The following is a 14,619-nucleotide window of genomic DNA, read 5'->3' as shown; positions in this document are numbered from 1 at the left end:
ACATCTATATGGCGGTTTAGTGTTGTTCTTTTGCTGGAAGGTGAAAACGAAGTACACATTTTGTAGCTAATTTTCGGTGTTGTAATTAGAAAAACTACAGTAAGCACAACCAAAAAACTACAGTAAGCACAACCACTAAATATTCGGTTTTATTGCAACAAAGACTGCTGCAAATATGTTATCTGCATTTTCATTGAAGTTTGTTTGTGAATTTTATATAATTTTTATACATACTTTGAATACTAACCACAAGTTTATACTTACACGCATTTACATTTTTTTAACTGCAGTTTGCAACGGGAGTTTTCCTTGAAACAACCCCAGTATTGCAGTTTCACATAATTTGTGGGCTTTGCTAATACTTTTCTTACGAAAACTTGTTAAATTGTTGAAAACCACAGCTAATTATATCATTTTCATTTTCTTACATACAGAAACAATACCTTATATGTTATGAAATACTTATGCAATGTAAATTTAATCACGTGCTTTGTTTATTACGTGTAATTAACAATAAATTTATAACATGTCTTAAAATGAATCAATTTATAACAGTAATTATTATTTAACACTTACAATTTATAACATAACTCAAGCGCATCGAAGTTGGAACTGACTGAATCATAATTCGATTTGCTCCTATAGCAAAAACCACCTCTTTCTCGATATTTTTCGGACACTTCCGAGCCTTCCCAGAATGATCGCGAACAAACGCGTCATACTTCTTACAGATTTAACAGATTAGCAACATCCGCCGTCGTTCCTTATCGCTGATGACTAATCTTTCATGGCGCCTCGATGTCTATTAGATATTTTTTCTGGTTCGCTACAGTGCGTACGTTGTACCTGTCATAACACATTACAAAACTCGTCACCTAAAAGATTGCTCCGATGTCCGCTAGAGCGGCGTCGCAGTCGGGTCAAAATACGTTCACTAACGTCAGTCGAAATTTTCATAGGTTTTTCGTATGTGAAAGTGGTGCCCTTTGATAGGTTATTTCCTTAGTAGTTTATCATGGCACATCAAGGCCCAATGGTTTAGATTTTGTGTCTTTTCGTGAATGTCCGTTGCCGGTTCTGTGTAGAACGATCTTTTCCGTAAATTTTGTATAGACCCTATGTAGGTTGAGTGCCAATTTCGTATGTGCAGGCGTTGTATGAAATAGTAAAAAAATCGCCCGTTTGGCAGTCGTAAGTGGCAGCATTAACTTGGAGGCGGCGCTGAAAGGGTGACTATTTTGGGCATCAACTAAACTATCCGGGCCACAGAAAAGATTTATATCAAGGAATGCCATTTTTCCCATAGTTTTCAAACATGCTATGGCAAACGATTTCAAGTGCAGAGTTCGGGGTGACACACGCCTTTCAATGTAGGGAAAAACACCCCTGAACCATGAGAACCATATATGAATGGCATACATAAAAAAATTCCTTTTTTGTCACTATTTCAAATATATCACGGTAGACGATATTAAGTGTAGCTTTAAAAGCGATATACCTATAAGAAGACGAAGAAAATTGAATTCTTCTCTTTCAAAACGGATTTCAAGGGTGGAAACGTTAAGATATTCAACAATTTTTAGCAATGGAAATGCTTATGTTTTGGTTTGAAGTTATCTGTTTCGTCAAGCATAAAAGAAGACAGTGGTGTCGCGTCAAGTGTTGATTGTACCGTACTCGGCCGCAATCGGTAGATTAAAGAAAAGTCGCGGATACTGTCGATACGGTACTTAATAGTGCGCAATTGTTTTGTTAGTTCAAACCTAAAATTCTCGTACATCTCCTTTAATAGGATTACGATCATGTTATGATGAGGCGTATTATTCAGCAAGTTTTTGTTTGCGACACGAGCGCGCTTGCTAACGAGTGGAGCTAGTGATTCCGGGTGAATAAGGATTATTTGTGTTTTATATATGGCGTTATACGGTTACTATTTCCAATGGTTGCATGGATAGTGAAATCTGTAAATGTTTTTAACATGTAAAAGGTTAACAACGGTTGTAGTTGTAGAAAATTTCCAAACGAGCATAGTTAGTGTCTTTAATGCTTTGTTGTTGATGTATAAAGATGCAGGTGAATTCTTTTATAACTACTTGATAAACATTGAGAGATTTTTGTGAGGACGTTGAATTTCTCCACGTTTTCACCCTGCAAACCGTTTTGATAGGGAAGATAAAGAGGAGCAAAAATACGTATATTTTAGTATCTCATACCTGAGTCTGAGTCTCGGTCTCATTTGGTAACTATAAACACTCATTTTGAACGTTCTGAATTCCATAATCACGAATTGGGTTGAAATATTAATAACACAAGATGTTGTCTTCCCCAATCAATTTTATATTTCTGCTGTAGTATTTACAGGTTCAGAATAAGTTGTTACAGTAGCTGACATATGTTTCGGTCTGGTTAACAGCAGGCCATTATCAAAGCAAAATTATTACTCATTCTGAAGCTGAATTATCTTCAACTTCTAAGACGTCTGAACGCAGACTTTTCAATAATCCCTTGTAGCTTGAACACGGCTTGACAGATTGAGATGAGATTTTTACCATTTAATTTCTTTATAATTATGCATATGGAGGTCAGTTTTTTGTTCTTTTCCCGACATACCCTAAAAGCTCAATACTATTTTGTATAGGGTGGTTCACCATTGGGATCTCCGCAACAGTGGGACTAAAAAATCGCTTTCGGAGTTTTTGACAAATCTTTGAAAATAACTGAGATGTATCACCGAAAAACGAAATGTCAAAGTTTGCTTTTATTTTCCCTAGCTTAAACAGTCGAAAATAGACGGTTCTCCTTAGCATGTCCTATGGGCACTTTGAAATTTCCATAGCACGCTAGATGTGAAAGCTACAGGCTACCACCTTCTTATTTCTTATGGGCGCCATATTGGATTTTTACGGAATGAGATAACAAGATAAAAAGAAAAATAATGACGTGTAACATTCACGATTTTACATTCATTTCTCAACAAAACATCCACGGGTAACTAGATCTTGTTTAATCAACATGACTATGATGCGTTCAAATAAATTTCTTTTCTTTCTTATCTTCTATCTCATTCTGTAAAAATTCAATATGGCGTTTATAAGAAATAAGAAAATAGTAGTCTGCAGCTTCTGCATCTAGCGTGTTATGGAAATTCTGATAACACAGTCATATTCTCCGAAAAAAGTACCCCTAAAAATGCTAAAGGAAACCGTCCATTTCCAGCCGTTTAGGCTAGGGAAAATGAAAACGAAATGTGACATTTTCAGTTTTTCTATGATAACTCAATTATTTTCAAAGATTTTTTGAAAACTTCAAAACCGCTTTTTACTCATAAACAGGGGCAACCTACTCCTACGAAAAATATGATAAGCTCTGCATACATCAATCGTGCTACGTTTTCGATTTCGACCGTTCTGCGCAGATGCCAAATACCAGAGGATATTCATAACGAAGTTTGGGGAGAAGGATATCGTCGGTTAACGGTATTCAAATTCGAGCCGAGATTGAGTAATGGCGTTTATTTTGTTGTTTTGTTTGAAAAGTGTATGTATAGGTAGTATATTAGTATTATTCTTTCTTGTACTAACTACTAATCTTTGAATTTCACATCACAATTTGTTATTATTGACATTTTGCATAAAATTATTAGTTATGGCAGGTTTTTTGTTCATAAAAGGTTTTCCTGGTATCGCCTTTTTGGCGCGTAATATATTTTGTTTGTTCTTGACTCTGCATGTTATTCAATTTCCTTCCAGATTATGTCTCACCTCTCAACACATGAAAGAACCGATTACACAACGTAGGAGTTCATTGGAACCATCCATGTCGAGTCGCTACGAGATTCAAAAATGTCACGACACGTCCGTCGTTTTGACTTGAAAGTTAGGTGGCTCTGCTTCTATTATTCCCCCCCCCCGAGTTTCTAACTGCAGTAAGTATATGTATAGGGTAAGTCAAGATCGCATCAGTGCCGGATTGTGGTCCCCTAAGATCATTACAACCTATACACTTAGCTCATTAAACTTATGCAACGAAAAATTATGTTGATGGTTCAATATTTGTTATTAGCACACGATCCCACCCACACAATAGCAAATGCCTTTAATCTGGAACCCAGAACTGCATTAAATTGTTTGCACCATTTAGATAGTCTCAATATAATAAGAAACTGCAATCGGCCTGTGTATATTAATCTTAAACGTAGCTATCATCGGTTAATCGAAGCGGTGGGGTTACTCGAAAGCCTAATTAAGGTTCGAAGTAAGTCTAAAGATTTTAATTTAATTTTCGGTCAGACCTCTACATGCAGTTTTTATGCAAAATCTGAATCTACCTCTTAAATCCATTTCCATTTTTCTTTTAAGACATAATTGATTAAGGGTTGTATGCATTTATTAAAAATGTCAGTAAAATCACTTGTTTTTTCTTTAGGCAAACCTTAGTCACCACGAAGCACACTTGTCTTCTTGAGAAGATAATCTAAGCAGTGTGTTAGAATTGGAAACTATTTCAGTGAGGAAGGTTTATTGGAGCATGGGGTTCCTCAGGGCTCAGTCCTGGGACCGGTCTTATTCTTGATCTATATTACAGACCTTTGTGATGGGAATTTTTTAGGCAATATCACTGCGTTCGCTGATGATTTGGCTCTTACATATTCTGAATATTCACACGCATCCCTTCAAGCTAGTATGCAATGTGACTTAGAACTACTGCGCTACTGTTTCGATAAAAATTATATGGTTTTTTCTCTTGAAGAAAACATAATCTTCCAAAGTCCGTGTTACTATCATGATTTAAACTGCACAAACAGATTAAATTGTTCTTGTTTGCAAATTGAAAATACCGAAAAAATTAAATACCTTGGGTTAATCATTAATACTAAATTATCTTGGAAGGAGCATATTAGTAAATTAAAGCAAGAAATGTTTGGTGTTCTTTGTAAGTTTTATTTCCTAAGGAACGTTTGTCCAATAAATGTTCTAACAAATATTTATCATGCTCTTGTGAGTTCTAAGTTAGGTTACGGGCTGTGCTGTTTTGGCGGTACGTATGCTTCCACTCTTTACCCTTTAATGGTTTTGCAGAAAGCCGTAATAAGGGTAATTACTAGAAATAGTAAAATGACACACTCATGGCCAATTTTTCAAAAGTTAAAAATTCTACCTTTACGACATATGTATGTTTTCAAGGTATTGAGACTTTTCTATATTAGAAGCAGTAATAACTTTTGCAATTTTGATAAGCAGCATAATCTAAGACATACTTTACCAGCTACAGTTCCTCGTTCAAAATTAACTCTGCATCAACAATTTTATTCCTGTAATGCACCACGACTTTACAATCTCGTTTCTACTAAAATTGACAACAAAAGTAATCTTAATGTATTTTTATTGCAACTTAAAAAACTATTGTTGGCTACTGAAAACATTGAGAATGATTTTTTTCTACAACTGTCAAAAAAACCTGTCATTTTCTGACGGATTTCGAAACGCGAAGTACTAGATTTTTAATCGGTTAATTAATAAGTAAGGTTGCTCTTGACAACGTGCGCGAAATCGTCAACAGTGAAAAAAAGTATTTCGCGCACGGGACAAAGTTGAACATAAACAGCAATTTAATTAACAATCGGTTCAGTTGTAGAAAAAATATTGTATATAACGCTAGCGCGAAGTTATTTCGCGCATTTGACTGATATTTTAACTCGGCTTCGCCTCGTCAAAATACCTTCAGTCTCAATGCGCGAAATTGAACTTCGCGCTCTTGTTATATAAATAACTATTTTAGTTTTGCGGCTTAGTTTTTATGTGGTTTCGTAAATATTTCTCATGATTTTTTTATGCTTTATATATGCTTTTCTTTTTGGATTCTCTGAAATTATTTTTATGTTATTTTATGATCATAGTTTAAAAGTTATTTTATTCTCAGCTCTACTCAAATTTTAAAGACTGCTAAATGTAATCCGTAATCTTTTTCAGCTTTATTCTTTATTATTATATTGTTTGTTTTTCTTATTATGAATGACTGGCTCTAATTCTCTTTTCGCGGGTATATAATATGCAATACATGAGGGAGGTCTCACCACGGACGTTTGTCTATGGGACCCCTAATATTTCCCAATATGATTTATTTACAAGTTTAATTTTCTTTTTTTATTGTACTACATGTTATTATATTGAGAAATAAACATATATTATATTATATTATATTGCCTAAAAGTCAGCTATTATTATAGTGTGCCAGTGTGCATCTATTACCTATAGGTACCTATAGAAATGGATATAGACGAAGGTAGTGTGCACTAAGTAGTATAAGTAAACAACAATTTTATCACAATCAAAAGCATGAGATCGGGATCACACATCAATGGCACAAATTCTTACACATATGCCGAAATACGATTTGCTCCATTCAAAAATCTTAAAGTCCTTGTTAGGGGTTAAGCTGATCCTTAATTTGAGTGAAGAAAATGCAAAACAACATTTAACTTACAATTTAGCACTCACCACAAGGGAGCTGAAAGAACTAGGCAGTCAAGCAGGGTGGCGTTGAGAAGAGGGTTGCACTCAAACAGACAGGGAATACCATTATCATATCATGCGGATGTTACAGTTATTAAAAGATCCGCCGCGCAGCTAATCACCCTAATGTTTGGGGTGGATCGTTCTTTTTAAACGCAGCATCCCTCTGCGACTTTAAAGAATGACAAATAAATAAGTGCAATTAGTCATACCGCCGGTTTTGAAGCGCGGATGTACTTTTCTTACTTTTTTGTTAAGTTGATTAATCGATTTCGATAAATTTATAAGCGAATTAACGTTTTCCAATCATAGACGTTGTAGTCGTTAATCTTTCTTAACTGCTTACCGTAGGTACGTACGGCATTTATTGGTCTCCGCTAATCAAGCTATCAATAAAAGCCCATTTAATTTAGAGAAGCACCTGTTTTTGTGCAGTTTAAAATGAAGTGGTCATAATTCGAAATAAAGTAGGTATATGTAGGAGCAATAAATAATCGTTTATATCTTCATCTTCTTATTTATATTTCATATTTATTACATTAATAACAATAATTGTCATTTGTCGTTGGCGCATCTGTTAGCGAGCCGTGCACTGATGATCTCGCTGCTTTTTACAGTTTAATAATTACTTCATGGTAATGAGGTATGTAATGTTAGTCACGTTTTGATAATTATTTCGAGAGATTAGCAAAAGGTAACTTGGTTATAATTTTAAAGTTATGCGGAGCTCATTTTATAATTTCGTTACGTTTAAGCTCACACAATCATAAAATACAATTTTATGTTCAAAATACCGAATCTTAATTATGTGTAAGTATTAAATAAAAGGATACATTCACATGCGAAAAATGTTGTATAATAGCAATTTGGTAATGTGTGCCGCCAAAAGAATAATTAATGAGGTCTATTACCGTCTGTTAGAATACCATTGTTAAGCAATACCTAGACGTTTCCATAAATGCCTCTTTATGACATTGTGGCCAACTGCACTAAAAATGTGACGATACGAACGACCCTCAACAAGTAAAAAATGCAAGAGCTAATTTCAGCTATTTTATTTATATTATTAATTTGCTTACATTATACATTTTTTAGTGGATACTTGCTTTGAGCTAATTAATATGGTCATACGTACCTATGCAATGGCAAACGGTCACTAAACCACCCACGAGCACCTGTCCAGTTAGCTCAATAAACATAGGTACTAACAAAATCTTTTATACGAAATGATTTTTCTAGGGCACATCCAACATCCACCACAACTAAAAATCTCCATAAGACTTTAATTTTATTAAAATAGGGAAAACTCAACATCCTTGATCAACTCCACAATTCCAAAGAATTATATTACAAATTGGTATTTAACCACCTGGCAAAACTCTGAGTCCAAACAGAGAAATCTAGCATCTTATCTACCATAGATCGTAATTTGAGCTCGATTAAACACACAATAGATCATTTACAGATGAAAGAAAATTTATTTGACAAAATTAATTAGTCAATCTGAAAGAAAAATAGGCGCTTAGGGCCAAAGTGCAAACACCGCGTGATAAGCGATCGATTGAAACAATTAATTTAAAAAAAAAGTAATTACATTACAGTGTTAATAAACCTTAAAATTCGGTCAATTCCCATTGTCTTTAACTAAAGCACAAACACAACCATCAAAAACCAACTGATGTTGCTTTTGGTACTTCACTTTTTCTAAACTTCGATTTAGACGTCACTAGGTTCGTTGTAATTACAGATGTAAAAATGCTCATACAGCGATAACACGTCTTATTGCATCGACCCTAGATAACATGAGATAAACTTTAACATTTCACGCAATTAATTCCAGATAATTAACCTAATCTTTTAAACGCGTTAATTGTAAGACCCACGTCATTTCCTTATGAAAAACTTAGTATTGTCATAGAAAGAGGAAATGCATGGTTCGTCATGGAAACTTTTCCTCCTGGTAATTTGAGAACCGAAATTTTCTATATACCTATTTACCTATTTTTTGTTTTTTTTTATACCAAGTTAATCAGCCTATAAATACTAATTGTATAACAAAATTAATATTCATCACATTTACAAATACAAATCAAAATAAACAAAACCATTATTTACACAAAATCAAGCGTCAATAATTCTGATAAAGGTCAAAACCGATTTCAAATTCGAATAACATGATCGAACTCTTGTTCAATCTCAAATAAATTATATCCACAGTTAACGTCCAAAATAATTTAAATTCAACATGCAGAATGACTCATGGTTATTTTAGGTACTGATACCAAATAAAACATATACTGGAAGAAACAGAATAACAAACAAAATGGCGGTTTCATAATGTCCTAAAGTTAAAGCTTTTGCAAATTGCAAGGAAACACATACGTCCACCCGTGTCGAGAATGCGTGTTACCGACGGAATAGCAATCACAGTTAATATTTCAGTGCTAAGATTACCGCACTATCACTGTATTAAACCAATCGAGTTGGTTTGGTCTCAAGTAAAGTAAAGTAATCTCATCTACAGACAGATAAATAAATTCACTAACGCCGGAATATACATGAATTAGGAAATCCTGAGTTACATATAAGCCGAGATTAGTACACGATCGGGTTTCTCGTACTTAATCGAATCTTAGATTTTGAAATTCTAGAATTATTATAATCCCACGCCAAGTCGTTGTGAATTCACCCCTATTTTGACACAACACTAATTTGACGTTTGTGAGGTGATAGCGTAGTGTTAAATCTGTTGATAGTACAGTCAAATTAGACCAAAAAATGGGCATTCCGTGCATCAGATATGTCACCTCTATTTTTTCTTTTAAATTGTTAGGATGAATATGGATGAAAAATCCAAGTTTTCGACTTTGAAAGACCTGTGCGAGCGACACAGCACTTGAAAATATGTCATTTTTCTTACCATTTTTTGGTTTTTGTAAGTTTTACTACTGAAGGACCGAGTTTAATGCAATTATTGTCGTATACTTTTATGAACTAGACAAAATTTCTGACAATTTAAGCCCTTAACGATCTCCGCAAGTCTAATAGTTTCCGAGATACGAAGCTTCAAATATTGGTAAATTTATTAGTTTTACAAGTTTTATCAAAATTTGCGTTTTTTTTGCAGAATCTAAACTTTGCTAAAACTGCTAAAAATTGCGGATAATGAAAGCAAATTAAATATGGATTTTTGTCTTTTAGGGGAAAAATATCCATGTTTATATGATGCCTTATTCAAACCATAGTGTTGTGAGTAAGCTTTCTGATACTGTCACAGATCTTCTATAATCGGTGTCCCTTGTCGAGCAAGGTCAGGCAAAATTCACAGATTTCGCAATCCATGCAACAGGTAGTGGATCTTGCTGAAGAAGAAGAAGAAGAAGATGACAACTTTCTTATCATGAGAGAAGCCAGGATCCAGAGGATCTCAACATTCTAGCTCCTTCTGTGCGGATTTATGGAGACTCCTCACCACAAAGTACCCCCTAACGAACAAAATTATAAAAATGTTTAAGAGGTTTTTATGCAAAAAAACGAAATTTTATTAAAACTGAAGAATTTACAAATTTTTGAAACGCCGTATCTCCAAAACTATTAGACTTACAGAGCCGGTTAAGGGCTTGAATTGTCACAAAATTTGTCTAGTTTAAACAAGTATACGACAGTAATTGCTTAAAAAAATGTGAATTTTCTATAATTCTTCACTCATACAGCAAACACACCGTATTCCCTAGTGCTGTTCTCACCGAAGTCATCATCTACATCAACAATTGGCGCCTCTACCTCTTCGTTATAATTCCAGTTTAATTCTTCGATTTGACGAATTAGAATAATTTTGATTTAATCAATGACAAATGTAGGATTACAGGTTCATGCAACCCAAAACCAACGTAATCAGGGATTATAGTAGGAATAAACTTAGATTAGAATAATCAAGATTAGTTTAATCCAATACTTGATCATGCAACCAAAATTTTTGTTTAATCTCAGATTTGGCAAATAATCTTGGATTTCGATTATAATTCGCCTTTTGCAACCGGCCGTACTGAATTACTAGGCGTTAAAATTAACGACAAAGGCAAAAGATAAATTAAAAAGCACTGTACAGTTGATTGGACATTTAGCAACTTCTATATTTCATTTAATGAATTGTAGAGCAATTCGTCGCGACGGTAGCAATAATGTACAGCAACGGAAAAGACATGATGAAAGCTATTACAGTTTATCTGCGCTTTGGAAACTGCTCCGATAGTTCACACATTGCACTGCAGAACGTCTAAGGTAAAATACCAAGTATTAAATGAGTTCCAGCCAAGCAGAACATATCAATTATGGGTTGGTAAACTCGTTTTAGCATTTCATAAGGGAAGGGTACTTCATCAATAGCAGTGTTTATTGCTTGGTTAGACGAAACTACAATGCCACAATCAGACCCAAATCCAATTAATTCAAACGTACGTACCCCAATAATAAATGGGTTTCTGATTGCGATATAGGTAAAAGAAAGATAGGTAGTTAACTTAAAACATATGGCATAGCCCAAAAAGGAAGGTGTTAACTATCCCATGAAAATAAATTTACCTCAAAAGATACAATCACGCCATATTCACGTAAATACGCGTAAATAAATAATTTAGACAATTTTACCTTGATGACTTTGGAATTTTCCACTTCAGATATCAACATCTTTCGCGAAATATGAACCCGTCATATCAAGGACGTAAGCAAAAGTGATATTTTCTTAGTCCGAGTGGTACCAAGTCCTAACACACTAAGAGCGTATTCAATCAGTCACCCAAACCAAGATAGTCTAGTTAAATATTCGAAGAAGTCCGCCCGTTAACATTTGAGGAACATTTTATATTACTTTTTGGCAACCTAAAATGCCTGTTGCCAAAGCGAAATCTCCACTGGAAGTGATAGATTAAAGATGGCGACAAATTTGACGAATTAAACATACTACTGTGGCTTTCAGTGAAAAACAAATACGTTTTTAGGCATGGTGAATCTAAAAAAATACTATATAATTATGTAGATAGTGTATTTTCTAAGATGGCGGCTAAGATGGCGGCCAAAATAGCTTTAATTATATTTCCAGCTATAAAAGTTACCCCACCCGATTTTTACTTAAGTACTTACCGAATCCTAAGTATGAAACGACCCCAACGCAACCGAAGCGCTCACTCTCTCGTTATACATACGAAGGTATAGCAGAAACACCGTCCGTTATTCCCCGTCACGGGATATGGATATATAAACTCACAAAAAGGACAACTCAGAAGTTAAAATTATTGCAAATTTATCAAAATACCTAAATATACAATGATAAGAGATAATAGATCTCGGTTAGAAACTTTTTCCAAAAAAATATGGAGGGGGATGAAAACTTTTCAGATTGAAACCTATGCAGCTGATAAGGTTTTTCTATAGTTTGAACTAGGCCTGGGAAAAGTATCGATACTTACAGAAGGTAATTAAGTATCGATCGTCGATACTGACTGTATGCAGGTATCGAAGTATCGAATATATCGATACCGATATTTTCGATATCTCGATACTTCGATACCTCGATACTTTCGATACCTCGATACTTGCGATACCTCAATACTTTGAAAAATTAGAATTACTGAATGAGCGTTATGTTTTCGTTTCGTTTATTTAATAAATTTATTTTCATATGCTACACGTAGTAGAAACTTTATCGTTACATAAATGTCAAATGTATACCAATTTACCTCCTCTAATACTTGGATATATCGATCTTTTCGATACCTCGATACCCCGATACTTTCGATACCTCAATATTTTCGATACCTCGATACTTTCGATACTTTGAATAGTATCGATACTATGAACGTATCGATATTCGATACCGCATTTCTGGTATCGCCCAGCCCTAGTTTGAACGCATACTATCGACAAGGCTATTTTTTTATTATAAAATATGATTTTTTTATATTTTCAGGTTGCTGTATCGCTTTAATCACCACACTTATTTTCATATTTATGGGAAATCTTCTTGAACTGGGCTCCAGAATACTCTATCCCCCACGCGATTTTTACTTAAGTACTTACTGAATCTTAAATATGACAGGACCCCAACGCAACCGAAGCGTTCACTCTCTCTTTATACATGCGAAGGTATAGCAGAAACACCGTCCCTTATTCTCTGTCACGGGATATGTATATATAAACGCAAAAAAAGGACAACGCAGGAGTTAAAATTATCATTATTATCTTCTTGACCTGGGCTCCAGAATACAGTAGTGCAAGAACTTTTTTTTCACTTATATTGATTGAACTGGAGCTTAGCACATAGAAGCACATGATGTAATAATCTTCCAAAGAAGCTCAAGAACGGAAGAACACATGCCGAATTTGGAATTCCAATATTAACAATTTTGGTACGTACGATTTCAAAATTCAAAAGAAAGAAACTGATTCAAATTTTAACCGTGACACCTGGTACACGGCATGTTTGTTTATTTTTACTTATTACTATGCAATTAATCACTCTCACAGTAAATTATATGAGCCAATGAACCAGGGTAGAGCATCCTGAGGAATCTATAAATAACCAAGACTAAACGTACTTTCGTTTATTTACATCGCTCCGGAGAAATCGTAATGCGGTCAATAGACTGAATCGGGGCGACTAGCACATAATAAATGAGACTGTTGCTAAGTATTGAATATACCTGCTTATGATTCCTTAAATAATAAATAACCCTATAATAAATAACCCTAAACGATGGTCAGGTCAGTGAGGACAATCCGAGATGCAAAATGAAAACAAATGTTATACAAAGGTTTAATTGAATAATCGCCCTCTAGAGTCTAGAACATTGAGACACAACAAGGTCTTCTTTAATTTAGAGGGTTGAACACTTGCACTATTCTATTAAGTAACCGTAACTCGTGTAATTGGCAATAATAAAGTCCGCCCAGTAAAAAAAAGCATTTTATCACAGTTGCCGGTGAAAAACTTTTTGTTTGTGTAAACAAGGCCTCAAAAGGGCAATATAACGAGGTAACATCTGTGCGGTATTGCTCCACACAAAGGACGGGATGCGCGTAAAATACGCATATTAATCTATTCTAATTTGCATGTAACACGCAATACGTTTACTATTCTATTTCGCATTGTATTGACACAGCCGTTTAGTTTGACTTAAGAGCTGTCAATCATTTGAGACACTGTACGTCCGCTCGACAATTGCAAATGACACTAAATGGTGCCACACTATTAATGTCGGTTCAATTTACGAATACTGCAACTTCAACTCCATTTCAAATAATTTTTTTTCTAGTGTAAACGTAGTAGAGAATAAAATTACCACAAAAACAGTCCAGTTACAATGGCATTAAAGTTTCCATCCCCTAAAGTCAATCCATAAACTTCATACATATTTATTCTTGTAAACCACCCCAAACGACTGTTGTACATATTATGCACTCTACATGACGGGTGCGGGTTCCAAGGGTGCATTCGTTAGATGTTTTGCCTTATCTCATTGTTATTAAACTTGACATTTATTTTCCATTGATTGAAAATACAGTGTAATTTAAGAATCGTAGGAATACGTCACCATCTACATTTATGCTTCAACTATCGTACTGTTAAAAAAATTAGCATCATCGTCACTCAGTTTAAAAAAAGTGCTAATTCCAACTCAATCCCTATACTGACTCCGTGCATGCAATTTGATCCGAATTTTTATACGGCGGCGGCGAGCTGATCTGACTTGCGAACCCCAGAAGTAGGTGCATGTACCAGTAGGGAAAACTTTCTGAATAGAATGGATTATAGGGTCCAATTGGGCCTATTAATTGACCTGTCTCAAAATTTTGACCTGACGGTCCCAAATGTAATTCCATCAGTGGCGTAAGTAAATTGCCTCAAAGGTACGCAATGAGGACGGGCCCCGGCAAAAATGTACAAAAGATTTAATTCGTTTATACAAAATTCTGAAAAAAATTGAAAATTTCTCGAACTCCTTCAATGGTATGCTTCTATTAATTATTTACATATTTTCTATTTCTAAAGGAGTGAATTTGAATAATTTAAATCTGACTTTAATCTAATACAAAATATGATATGCTCAAA

This window comes from Photinus pyralis, unplaced genomic scaffold (genome assembly GCF_008802855.1).
Source record: "Photinus pyralis isolate 1611_PpyrPB1 unplaced genomic scaffold, Ppyr1.3 Ppyr1.4_LG5, whole genome shotgun sequence".
Lineage (NCBI taxonomy): Eukaryota > Metazoa > Arthropoda > Insecta > Coleoptera > Lampyridae > Photinus > Photinus pyralis.
This window is presented reverse-complemented; position numbering follows the sequence as displayed.